Source organism: Oratosquilla oratoria, chromosome 43 (genome assembly GCF_046742065.1).
Source record: "Oratosquilla oratoria isolate Oo_2021 chromosome 43, ASM4674206v1, whole genome shotgun sequence".
NCBI lineage: Eukaryota > Metazoa > Arthropoda > Malacostraca > Stomatopoda > Squillidae > Oratosquilla > Oratosquilla oratoria.
The window spans coordinates 14,730,675-14,743,606 of record NC_134819.1 but is presented as its reverse complement, the minus strand read 5'-3'; the positions used below and the strand labels follow the sequence as shown (position 1 = coordinate 14,743,606).

General features: G+C 41.0%; 1 protein-coding gene across 5 annotated transcripts in view; it reads left to right on the top strand.

The window, feature by feature from the left end:
• The window catches only part of LOC143022079 (mRNA-capping enzyme-like), a 268,589-nt gene that overhangs the window by 191,957 nt on the left and 63,700 nt on the right, over positions 1-12,932 (top strand). The window lies entirely within an intron of this gene.

Genomic DNA, 12,932 nt, shown 5'->3' with positions numbered 1-12,932 from the left:
ATCAAGAATGAAGAGAACATCTTTAACAGTGCAATTAGTTATTTCATCATTAGGTAGTTTCAATTTAATGCAAACATCACCTACTCCATAAGCTTTCAATGCTCTACCATCTCCTACTTCAACAAACAAGGGCATTTCTAGTGTCTCATACATACATATACCAAGGCTCTTTTTCCCCCTTACCAGGGGGGTAGCCAAAAAGGACAAGGCACAAAAACACTCCCACCCATTTCATCCCCGAAAACACTCCACACCCCTCCACCCTCCCTCCCATCTTAGCACCTCCTAGATGACGGGTCATCCCTGCACCCTGTCCACTGCCCTGGGTCAGAAGCAGTGTCGCAGGACACAGCACATCCACAGTGTCTCATAATTTGAAAAAAATTCCTTTTTATGGGACATATGTTGCGTAGCACCTGAATCAATTACCCAACTGCCTGCTTTGACTACAGTATTTATAGATAAAGCACTAGCAACCAATGCTATTTCTTTTTCATCCTTTTTATTTCCCACTGCACAATTCACTTTTTCATTTTTACACTTCTTCAAATAAACCCAACAATTTTTCCTGACGTGCCCCATCTTTTTGCACTCAAAACACTGTATCTTTCTATATGACTTTATTTTATTAACAACAAGTGCACTGTTATTGTTTGTTGACTTCATAAGACTACACTTTCCTGGTGTAGGAGACGTTCCGTCACAGTTTCCCACTTTGGAACACATTCCGAAGCCTCTAGTGCCGTTACAAGCACTGAATAACTGTCAGGCAATGACGATAATAATAAAATTACCTTGTCTTCCTCGTTAACGGCGTCGCCAACCACTGCGAGTTCATCAAATAGTTCTACGAACTTCTTCAAATGTTCCTGCATACTGTCTTCCTGGCGTAACTTCATGTTATACAACAGTTTCTTGAGCCGTAGTTTATTTGACCAGGTTTTCTTTTGAAAAGTGTCCTCCAGTAGTTTCCACACAGCACCTGGATCAGTTGGATCCCCAACCAAATAAAGAAGGTTTTGGTCAATAGCCAATACAATAAAAGCCAACGCCCTGGCCTTTTTCTTATTGTATTTTTCCAGTTCCCTTCCTCTGTCGGTACTGTTTCTGAGCCATTTACTATACCGAACATATCCTCTTTAATCAAGTGCATCTTCATCTGCAACTTCCACATAGGATAGTTCTTATCATTCAACAGTGTGAGGTTGATTGTACTATGATCCATTTTGTCAGTCTGTGTCACACAAATGAAATGCAATGTAATAAACACGTTCACTCTTGTTCACGTGCCTACACCGCCATGCTTGATTCAATCACTATTCGCTGTGACGCAATGTAATTTCTAAGCACACAAAATAACGTGTCCTGGGCCCATAACCTATGTTAAAAGTTATGGGTATTATATAAACGCTTAGAAAAGTACTTAACTGTTTATTGTTCTTCACATTATTGTTCAGACAAAAATGTACACCTCAACCTCTCCACACCATGGCTTCACTATGACTGACTTGTAGAAGCGTAATGTCTCCCTTAGCGCGGGAAATCTCTCCGGCCTAGCAACTGAACTTTCTTATACATGCAAATTAAGTACAGATTATACAATAAATCAAATGACAAAATTCTTACTATACATTGCATTGTACATTCAATCAAAAACAATACAAGATGCACAATAACAAATATTTATATTTCAACAGACATGAGAGGCACACAAACACTTGCCGCAGCCACCACAAACACTTGCCGCAGCCACCACAAACACATCACACCTGCTACACTACATAGCAGAACACCCACACACACCAAGAAACATTAAAACAACACCCAAAGACCTGTATCACACACAAGATACTCTCTTCTCTTCCTCCACAACCACCAAATACCAGCCTCTGGAAACGTATTCATAATCATATCACTCACCGCTCCATTAACACACTGAAAGACAACACACTGCTGCATGCCAGACCCCCTGATATCCACCCTTCTGAATCCTCTCTCCCATGAAAGGACAGAGTCCACCTGGCCAGCACTTCTAAGCTACCAGAAGAGGCTGGATGACCACATTGTGAACAGCTGCCCAGGATTTAACTCTTCACCCCATACCATACAACACATAATGGAAGACTGCATTATACACAATCATGCACGCAAACAACACAACATACACTCTTTAAAGGATTTGTGGGAAAACCTAGTTTCGGATGTAGCATTCCTTGGGGAGACGGGACTGCTCGGACAGACAGTCTAGGGAACGACAACAACAACAACCTGCATAAGGAGTGAAAGAAAGTCTACGGGTGTTGTACCAAACTTTTGCATGTATATATTGAAGAAATCTACCCAGTTTCTATACTTCTAGGTTAAGGTAAATCGAAATAAGTAAGATTTGTTGGTTATACATCATTTTGAGTTGATGTAAGCAATTAAAAAGAAAAAGAAAATCATCCCAACTCTTGGGGGGGGGGGGGATAGTACATACAACATTCGCCCGGTGAGGTACGGGTTAATGAAGAAACACAGGTGGAAGAGGAATGGACGATATTAAAAGAATTTACAATGAAGGGGTGGATAAATACGTACCAAAACAAAAATGGAAAAAGGTGTACGTTGAGTACTGGTATAACAAAAAATGTAGTGAGGCAAAAGATAAGAGACAAAGTATGGAAAAGATGAAAAAAAGAAAAAGAAACCTGGAAAGTGGCAAATACAACCACTCGTTTAACGACCTACTCGGTTAACGACAACGCGGAGTTACGACGGGCTTTATGACGGACCAATATTCGTTTAACGTAAGTCTCCCGAAGTTACGACGTCGTTTACGATAATCAAGTTGGCTGAGGCAAATTTGTATGATGTTATAAATGAACTTGTATGGTGGATATTAGCTGTGAGGTAAAGTGTTCTGAAGCTTAGGTCTACATTACCATCCTGCAAGCTCCAAAAACTACCTGGAGTACAGTATATACCTGTATTGGTAAATTTTTAGTTTCGACCATGGGCGCAATATAGCAATAGAAAATTAATTATTAATTTTGTAAATTATAATGTATCAACGTAATATGCAATTTTGTGAGCGGAAATAAAAAACAAAAAAGTGCTAAAACAGATTTCGTAAGTAACGAAGCCATGGCAGACGAATGATACACCATGTTTGTTATGATAGATGCCGACGTCGAAGAAATGAAAGGATGATAGATTCGTCTAAACTAAACTAACCTAACCTGTGTTTAATAAATCATTACCTGCAAATTAAATGTCAGCCGGCTCGTCCTCATTGTCGTCGTCGTGAGAGACGTTGGCGGGCTTTTCAACCACTCTCTCAGCTTGCAGGGTATACAAAGTTCTTGCAGCTTGAAGGAATGCATGTATCTCCGCACCATAACATTCCTTCAAGAAAATATACCTGGCGAGGTAGTCGGAAGTACCGAGGCCGTCAATTAACAGACGACAAGATGGCGTCCCGATCCTATGCTACCGACTTTGTTCATTAGCATATTTGCTTGTAGCAAGGTATTTTTTACTTTCATTTCCGCCCACAAAATTGCATATTATGTTGATACATTCTAATCTACAAAATTAATCATTAATTTTCTATTGCCATATTGTGCCCATGGTCGAAACTAAAAAAAATACCCCTGTATTTAATATGGAATGTCAGCATATGCGGATTTGGTCATATACGGTAATTTTAGGAACCTAACCACGGTAAATAAACAGTAAATAAAGCTTTAATGTACTGTATAAAAGAGGGAAAATACACGAAAATAAATTTACATGTATTGCTAGACATTGTACATACAGTACATGTACGCACAGACGCTCCTCTACTTACGTTCATTCGTTTTACGTTTTTTCGATTTTCCGTTTGAACTGACTGTTAAAAAAAAAAAAAAAAAATATGAGTGAATTTTTTAGTTTAGCGCGCTCTCCGTAGTTCAAACGATACTTACGCATGACGCTGCGTCCATTGTTTACATGGCACAAACGACAGACTGAACGTGCCTTGCCTCCTCCTCCTCCTCCTCCACCATCTCAATTTATGTTGCTTGAATGTGATTTATTTGAAATTAATGTTACAGTAAACTCGCGCTTATCCGAACGCGTTTTAACCGAATAATCGCATTAACCGAACATTTTCTCAATACGGGAGCCATCGCTTCAACCGAACGTATTTAGATCTCAACCGAATATTCAAACACCCCGCCGCCTCCTCCGCCACCCGCGAGCTTCACTAAGTGCTCACACGGTGGCAGTACACTCCATGTTTACACCCGATCGTCTGTTTATACTCTATAGAATATGTTTATGAACTATTATAAGCATTTCCATGTGCATGTTAAATTTACAGGTACGAATATTGCAGTCGACATTACCGCATAAAACTCCACGGGAACGAAACATACAAAGTAGGATTAACCGAACATTTCTGTTAATCGGACATTTCTAATCCCCCTTGGAGTTCGGATAAGTGGAAGTTTACTGTATTTTACAATGTTATGTGTATAATTAATGATTTAGGGGTGTTTTATAAGATACGGTAATAGAATTTACGGATGTATAGTACAGTACGAACGGTCATACATTACTAGAATGTGCATTAACAACTTACGTTCATTTTCAACTTACGTTCGGCCGTTCGGAACGTAACTAAAACGTAAGTTGAGCATCTGTATATGTATACACTTTCGCTTAACGACCAATTCGGTTAACGGCGGTGCGCTGGTCCCAATTGTCGTTAAACGAGGAGTGGTTGTATATATCAAACTAAGAAATGCATATGTAAATATAAATGTAAAGATAAACCAAAAGTATTCTATAGATATGTTAATGGTAAACTAAAAAATAAACAGGAAATAGTAAAACTACATTAATGGAACATAGAATATACAGAGGATATAGAAATGGCTACAATAATGAACAAACATTTAAAATCTGTATCCACAAAAGAAAACATACACAATTGGGATGAAGGAAGGAGAGAAAGATTCCACCAATGAGAGAAATAATTGTGACACAGAAAGAAATAAGAGACCAAATAATAAATCTTGTCCGAAAATCACCTGGCCTGGACAGAATTATTAACTGGATACTAAAAGAATGTATAGATGAACCAACAGACAAAATATGTAAGATAATAGATTGCTCACTCAAAGAAGGAAAGGTACTGCAAGGTTGGGAAAATGCCAGTATCATGCCAACATATAAAGGGTGAGACAAAGACCCAACAAACTCTAGACCAATTTTTCTTACAAGTACAGTAGCTAAAATTTGTGAAAAAGTAATCAAAAATAGATGGAATAAATGTCTGGAGGAGAACAGTATACTAAATCCGAAACAATTTGGTTTTAGACAGGTAAGATCATGTGCCACAAATTTTATCTGTTTCTACATACATACATATAGCCAAAAAACAAAGGCATAGAAACCACTCCCACCCATTCCATCCCCTGCATACTCCACCTCCCTCTACCCTCTTTGCTCCCTCTTATCTTGGCACCTCCTGGATGATGGGTCATCCCTGCATCTTGTCCACTGCCCTGGGTCAGAAGCAGTGTTGCAAGACATAGCACATCCACAGCAAGGCTGATTCATTAAATCAGTGACCCCTCTCTTCGTCCCCTCATGCAGAAAAGGAGATGGGGGAGAAATCCCTTCAGGCTGAGTAAATTTATTTCTCATACATACTCTGTCCCCCCCATCCCCCACCCTCCCCCTCATGCACCACAGCATCATCCCTATACAACCATTTTCCATTCACCCTTATTTTCTGTCCACTCCCGTCCTTCCTCAACAGACATTCCCCTCTTTCCCAATGCCTCTTTTACCCCATCCATCCATCTCATCCTAGGTTGCCCCCTCATGTTGACTCCTTCCACCTCTGCCATCCACACCTCTTTTACTAATCTTTCTTCACTCATTCTTTCCATGTGTCCAAACCATCCCAATACTTTTTCATCAACCCTATCTCTCAACTACCTTTCCACCCCCGTTCTCCTCCTCACCTCCTCATTTCTCACTCTATCCAGCCTAGTAACCCCTATCATACTTCTCAGGCACCTCATCTCAGGTAAATTAATTATTAAAATGGATGGAAGATTCCTAACTGGGAGAAAAATGAGGGTAGTAATTAGAGACAAATACTTGAAATGGGAAGAAATGATAAGTGGTGTTCCACAAGAGTCTGTGCTGGCTCCAATCATGTTCGCCATATACATAAATGACATGGATGAAAGAGTTGAATGTTATATGAATTTCTTTGCAGATGATGCAAAAATATTGAAGAAAGTAATAACAGATGAGGACTGTGATTCATTACAATCAGACCTGGACAAAATCTGGAAATGGACTCAAAAGTAAGAAGTAAACTTCAATATCAAGAAGTGTAGCATAATGGAGTTTGGAAAAAGTAAAAACAGAATTTCAAAAAATTATCAAATTGGTGAAGAAGAAATCAAAATTCTTCGTTAGTCAGCTCCACTGTGTGTGATTCGTGCCATAGTACACGAATTTATGTAACACAAAACTTTGATAAAATTGTTTATGAGTTCCACACGCTGTGAGGGCTGGCTTCACACTGAGGACAAGAGGCAGAGAGCAGGAGCACGGGAGTCAGAGCGTCGCTCCCGCGATCTGGTGGTGAGATATTCAACTACAGTAGGTGGGAAATTCAACTCGCATAACATCGGACATTTCGTGTTATCAGATTATATATTAATAAATTTTAAGTTGTGTAAGATCGAAATCGTGTTAACAGAACTTATGTTAACGGGGAGTTGACTGTAAATGTAAATGACATGGATGAAGGTGTAGAATACATGAACTTTTTTGCAGACAACAGAAAACTACTAAAGAAAGTAAGTTTGGAAAAAGATTGTGAATCACTACAGAGAGACCTGGACAATGGAATCAAAAGTCAGAAGTGAAATGTAGTATAATGGAATTTGGAAAAAGTAAAAAAAAATATATATATATATATATATATATATATATATATCAGCACAATATAAAATCAGTGCAAAGGAAGTAAAGAAAGTTGGTTCTTAAAAGGACCTAGGAGTAATTATCACTAAAGACATGTTCCCAGACAAGCAGATAAACAAAATTGAGATACCTACACTTTACTAAGACAATAAAAGTGGCTTTTAATTATTTGGATGAGTTAATGGTAAAGAGAATACTAGTCACACTGATAAGACCAAGATTGTAATATGCACTGACACTATGGACACCCATTACAAAAAGAATACAGGGGGTCACCGCAATTCGACCGTTCGCAATTCAAATTATCGCAAATACGACAGTAGCTAATTCATACCCAACCCTCAAGGTTCGACAGCCAGACTCGACAATTTGACATTCAAATCTCGCGCGCCACCCACCCGGTCGAATTTGCCGCCACTCCTGATGCGCCACTATCTCACTCTCGCCCCAGCCATTGTCGAGGCAAGCCACGCTCCGCTGTTCCACCTCCATCATGCCGCACAAATCCACCTCCGGCCCCACCCCTAAGAAACACACTTTCCTGCCTTTCAAAGATAAGCTTGAGCTTATAAGAAAGTGTGAGGCAGGTATGGCTCATTCTGCCATTGCAGCAGAAATGGGTGTCCCGAGATCAACAGTATCAACGATTTGGAAGAACAGGGACAAGTACCAACAGGCCGCTGCATCAACATCTTCCACAACTTCCCTTGTTCTCCGTGGCTCAAGGGACTCCCGTCTCAACACGATGGAGGACATGTTGATCAAGTGGATAGAGGACAGGACACAACGCAAGATGCTGATCAGCATGGGGCTCGTGGAGGAGCATGCCTTGTCACTGTGGGAGGACTTGCAGGCCACAACATCCACCACCAAAAATGTACTGTACAGCAGCTTAATGTGTTTAATAAACAGAATTAGATATAAATGAAGCCTTTAATATTACTGATTTAGTCTAAGTTAGTGTTTTTTAGAGGTCATAGTGATATTTTGGGGGGTGCTCTGGGCTGGAGGTTGGTCCCTGTCCCCCCTAATTAGAATGTATTCCTATGGGAAAAACTGCATCATGATTAGACAAAACCCAGGGTCGACTGATGATAGACCGCCCCATCCCTGTCAAATTGCGGTGACCCCCTGTATAAGGAAAATAGAAAGAATCCAAAGAGCAACGACAAAGATGGCACCAACACTTTCAAAATTGACTTTCAAGCAAAGATTGCCTAAACTGGAACTAACAACCCTGGAACAAAGAAGAGAAAGAGGTGATCTATTGGGCATTTACAGAATCATGAAAAGCATAAAACTCCTCGACAGAAAAGACTTATTAAAGTGAGATAGAAGAAAAACAAGGGGACATGAAAAGAAACTCAAAAGGGATAGTTAAAGAAGAGATCTGAAAAAAAAAAAAAAAATCACGCAGTGGTCGATGTCTGGAACACATTGGACGAAACAATAGCGTGTGGAAGCATCATACAAGAATTTAAGAACAAACTAGATGTTGTGAGATACAAAGATGGTTCACAATGAGCATAGCCCCCTTTCCTGTATAATACAACTATATACATATACCAAGGTAAATACAAATACAGAATGCATTTTCACACCTCTTGATGTTTCTTCAGTGGCTAAAGTATAAGTGAATATCTGATCAGATTTGATCATTAATGTCAGGAGATCAGGGATGCAGGCCTAGCTGGAAGGTAAAAAGGTTTTCAAGTTGGGCACCAAGAGAATGGTAATGACTCTCTCAGGCAGCAAGACAGGGAGGGGGGGGGAGATGGCAACAGAGGTGATGATGCTTGTCAAGTGATTCCCCAAGGTGGTCTGCCAGTGGGAGATTGGGGAGGCGGAGATGGCGACGGAGGTAATGAGTTAGGCATGCATTGTGATGCTCTAAGGCAATCTGAATCTTTAGCAATTCTGTCCAGTTTATATACCAAGTCAGGTCATGACCTGTGTTCTAATGAGACGCTAAGGAAAAGTTGATGCTTAGGAAGCCAAACACAACTGTTCTAAGGCCACTGATCTAGCCAGAATTGAATCTACTTAACTGGGTACTACATGTGCATTCCTCAAAGAACTGCTATCCATCTGGATGCAGTTGGATGGATGCAGATGTGCCCACAGGGGAATTGGTGGTGCTGTGGAGAAACATTGGACAACTGCTTAACAATTAATATACTCGTGTAAGTGGGTCAATACTCCATTTAGAGGCTTCTGATTGGCTAGCAGTACTGGGCTATGCTGCTTTCTTGTTGATTGACTTCATCAGTCTTGCTCAGTCTATCAGGGAACACAGATCTCACACTGGGAAGTGCCTCTAGGTCTATGGTTTGTATATTTAAGTTGGGGGATAATTCTTTTACAAAGAGAGCTTCAAGGATAGGCAGTATTTTACAATCTTGATTTGTTGCCAATTTGTGTTTTCTACTAACATTGCTTCTTTGAATTTCTCTTGTGAGCTGTATTATGTTGGTTTTTAGGGGCTCCTGAAGAGAGATGATAAGACAACCAGCACGAGAGTTTCATTGATGTTTGGCCAATATAGGTTGAGGGTTGGATCAGTCCCCAGTTTTACAAGTATACCTATATATGTCATGAGTTCTCAGAAGGTTACTATTGTTTTGTCTTGTACGATTCTAGCAGGTGAGCCCTTTTTTTTTTTTTTTTTTTTTTTTTGTGGTACATATATATACCAAAGATCTCTTTCCCCCTTACATGGGTGGTAGCCAAAAAGTAAAAGGCATAGAAACCACTCCCACCCATTCCATCCCCTACATATTCCACTCCCCTCCACCTTCCTCCCTCTCACCTTGGCACCTCCTGGATGACAGGTCATCCCTGCATCCTGTCCACTGCCCTGGGTCAGAAGCAGTGTCCCAAGACACAGCACATCCACAGCAAGGCCGCTTCATTAATTCGGCGACCCCCCCTCTCTGTCCCCTCATGCAGAAAAGAAGACAGGAAGAAATCCCTTCGGTCTGCAATAATTTATTTCTCATACATACTCCCTCACCCCCCATCCCCCACCCCCTCATGCATCACCCCTATCTTCTGTCCTCTCCTGTCCTTCCTCCACAGACATTTCTCTCTTTCGTAATGCCCCTTTTACCCCATCCATCCATCTCATCCTAGGAAGCCCCCTCATATTCACTTCCTCCACTTCTGGCTTCCACACCTCTTTTACTAATCTTTCCTCACTCATTCTTTCCATGTGTCCAAACCTAATACTCTTTCATCAGCTCTATCTCCCAACTCCCTTTTCACCCCTGTTCTTTTCCTCACCTCCTCATTTCTCTATCTAGCCAAGTAACCCCTATCATATATCTCAGACATTTCATCTCAAACAAATTCAAACTCCTTCTTTCTTCCTCTCTTACTCTCTTATGTTCCATGTTTCTGCCCCATACACTTCTTCCAATCGTTCTCCCTTAATGCTCACTTCCTTACTTTTACCCACATCTGTCTTCAACTTTCTTCTTTCACACACTCTGTCACCAGTTTCCTCAATCCCTCCTCTGATCCTGCTGGAAGCACAGTGTTGTCCACAAACAACAGCTGGCTCACCTCCCATTTTTCTCCATTTTCTTTAACCCTCTCCAATCCCTGACCCACCACCCTTGCATTTACCTCATGCACCACCCCATCCATGTATAAGTTGAACAGCCAGGGCGACATAACACATCCCTGACGAAGTCCCACCTTTACCTCGAACCACTCTCTCCATTTCTAATCCTAACAAATGCTCTACTACTCTCATGAAAACTCCTGACAGCTCCTAAAAGCTTTCCTCCTATCCTGTATATCAGCAAAACCTCCCATAGTGCCTTCCTGTCTACCCTGTCATAAGCCTTTTCCAAATTCATAAAAGCCCAAAAAACATCCTTCCCCTTTCCTATAGCTTTCTCACATATCTGTCTTAACACAAAAATCTGATCTACGCAACCTCCACATTGTTCCTCACCAATTACTCCCTCTGTTCTTCTCCTAATTCTCTCAATCAAAATCTTCCCATAAGCCTTCCCAACTACACTCAATAAACTAATCCCTCTGAAACTACTACACTCACACTTGTCCCCTTTTCCCTTGTTGAGTGGAACTATACAGACACTCCTCCAGTCCTCCAGCACTCTACCCTCTCTCCAACAAACATTAGATAACCTCACCAGCCGGTCCACCATCACTGTACCTCCTTTTTTTAGACATTCTGCTTGGCATCCATCCAGACCAGGTGTCTTACCTGCTCTCATCATCTTAACAACTGCCTTCCATTTTCCTCACTCATCACAGTCATTTTCTTAGCACTTCCCACTGTAACTATCGTTCCCTCCCTATCCTCCTTCACATTTAGCAACTCCCTAAAACACTCTGCCTATCTTCCTCTTACTGCCTTCTCTTCCATTATCATCTCTCCATCTGCACCTTTTCTTCTCTACTTGATTCGCCTCCTCTTCTTCTCTTAATTTCTTTCCAAATCATCTTTTTACTACTTTCAAAATTTTCTGTCATACTCCTACCCCATTTCACATCGGCTCTCCTCTTTGCCTCCTTTACTTTGTGCTTTACTTCTCTTCTCTTTTCTTTGTACCTCTCATATGACTCCCTCATCCTATTTTGTAACCAAGTTGTGAAAGCTCGCTTCTTCTCTTGTACAGCCTTCTTCATTTCCTCATCCCACCACTCACTACCCTTCCTTCTATTTCCTCCCCTCCTTCTTGTTCCACACACCATCTTTGCACACTTTGTGACTCCCTCCCTTGAACCATTACTCCCTCCTACTCCTCTCTCAGCTTCTTCTTGTACTCCTCCTTTTCCTTCTCATTCAAAGAGTTCACTTTAAGCACCTCCCTATCTTTTGTCCTTTTCCTCTCTCTCCATCTATCCTCCACTCTCAACTTACCTTCCACCAAAAAATTATATGATATTCCCCCAGTCTCTCCTTAGAACATATACATCCTTAACTCTTCTGATTATACTCCTATCTACCACTACATAGTCCATTAATGCTCTATCTACCACCCTTCCATCCACTGCCATCTCCCATGTGTACTTATGCTTTATTTTCTTCCAAAACAATGTATTTACTATTATCAACTCTTTTTCTAGACACATCTCCACCATCAACTCTCCACTACGATTCTTTCCTGGAACTCCACATTTCCTAACCACTCTGTCAATTGGTTCATTTCCTACCCTAGCATTAAGGTCTCCCAATACTACTACATTGACTTTCCTCCCCTAATCCCTCTATGCACTCATTTAAATCTATCCAAAAAGCCCCCCTTTCCTCTACACTCTTCTCACTACCAGACCCATGTGCACTTACAAAAACCCACATCTCCTTTTCCAGGTTCACCTTCATCCACATTAACCTTGAAGAAACCTCCTTCCACTCCACTACGCATTTACCTATCTCTTCACTTACTAGTATAGCCACCCCTTCTCTCCCTTGCCCTCTCTTCACTTCTGAGAACCTCCCAACTACACTCCCAAACTCACACTTGCCCTTCCCTCTCAACTTAGTTTTACTCAAAGCCAACACATCCATCTTTCTTCTCACAAACATACTACCTATTTCTTCCCATTTACTCTCATCTATACCACATTCACATACATTAAAAGACCCAAACCTTAGGGTGCTGGTTGGAAAACTCCTAGACCCTCTTATGCCTTTACTTTTTTTAGGAATGTTCCCTGTGGGGCTACAGGGAGAGGGAAGCATGGTCCCAATCCCTGTCCCATTTTTCTTGGTTCTTATGATCCAAGTGGGATTACTTGGTGGCAGTATTCTTTTCCCCCACCACAGGATAGGTGAAACAAGGAAATGAAATTCAGAGAAATGGTACAGGACAGCATACAAGGAGTTGGGGGACAGCATATCGGAAGGACAGTAGCAGTATAATAAATTGTTTCATCATTTCTCTGTGAGCAGTCTTCCTCTATCACAGACAAAA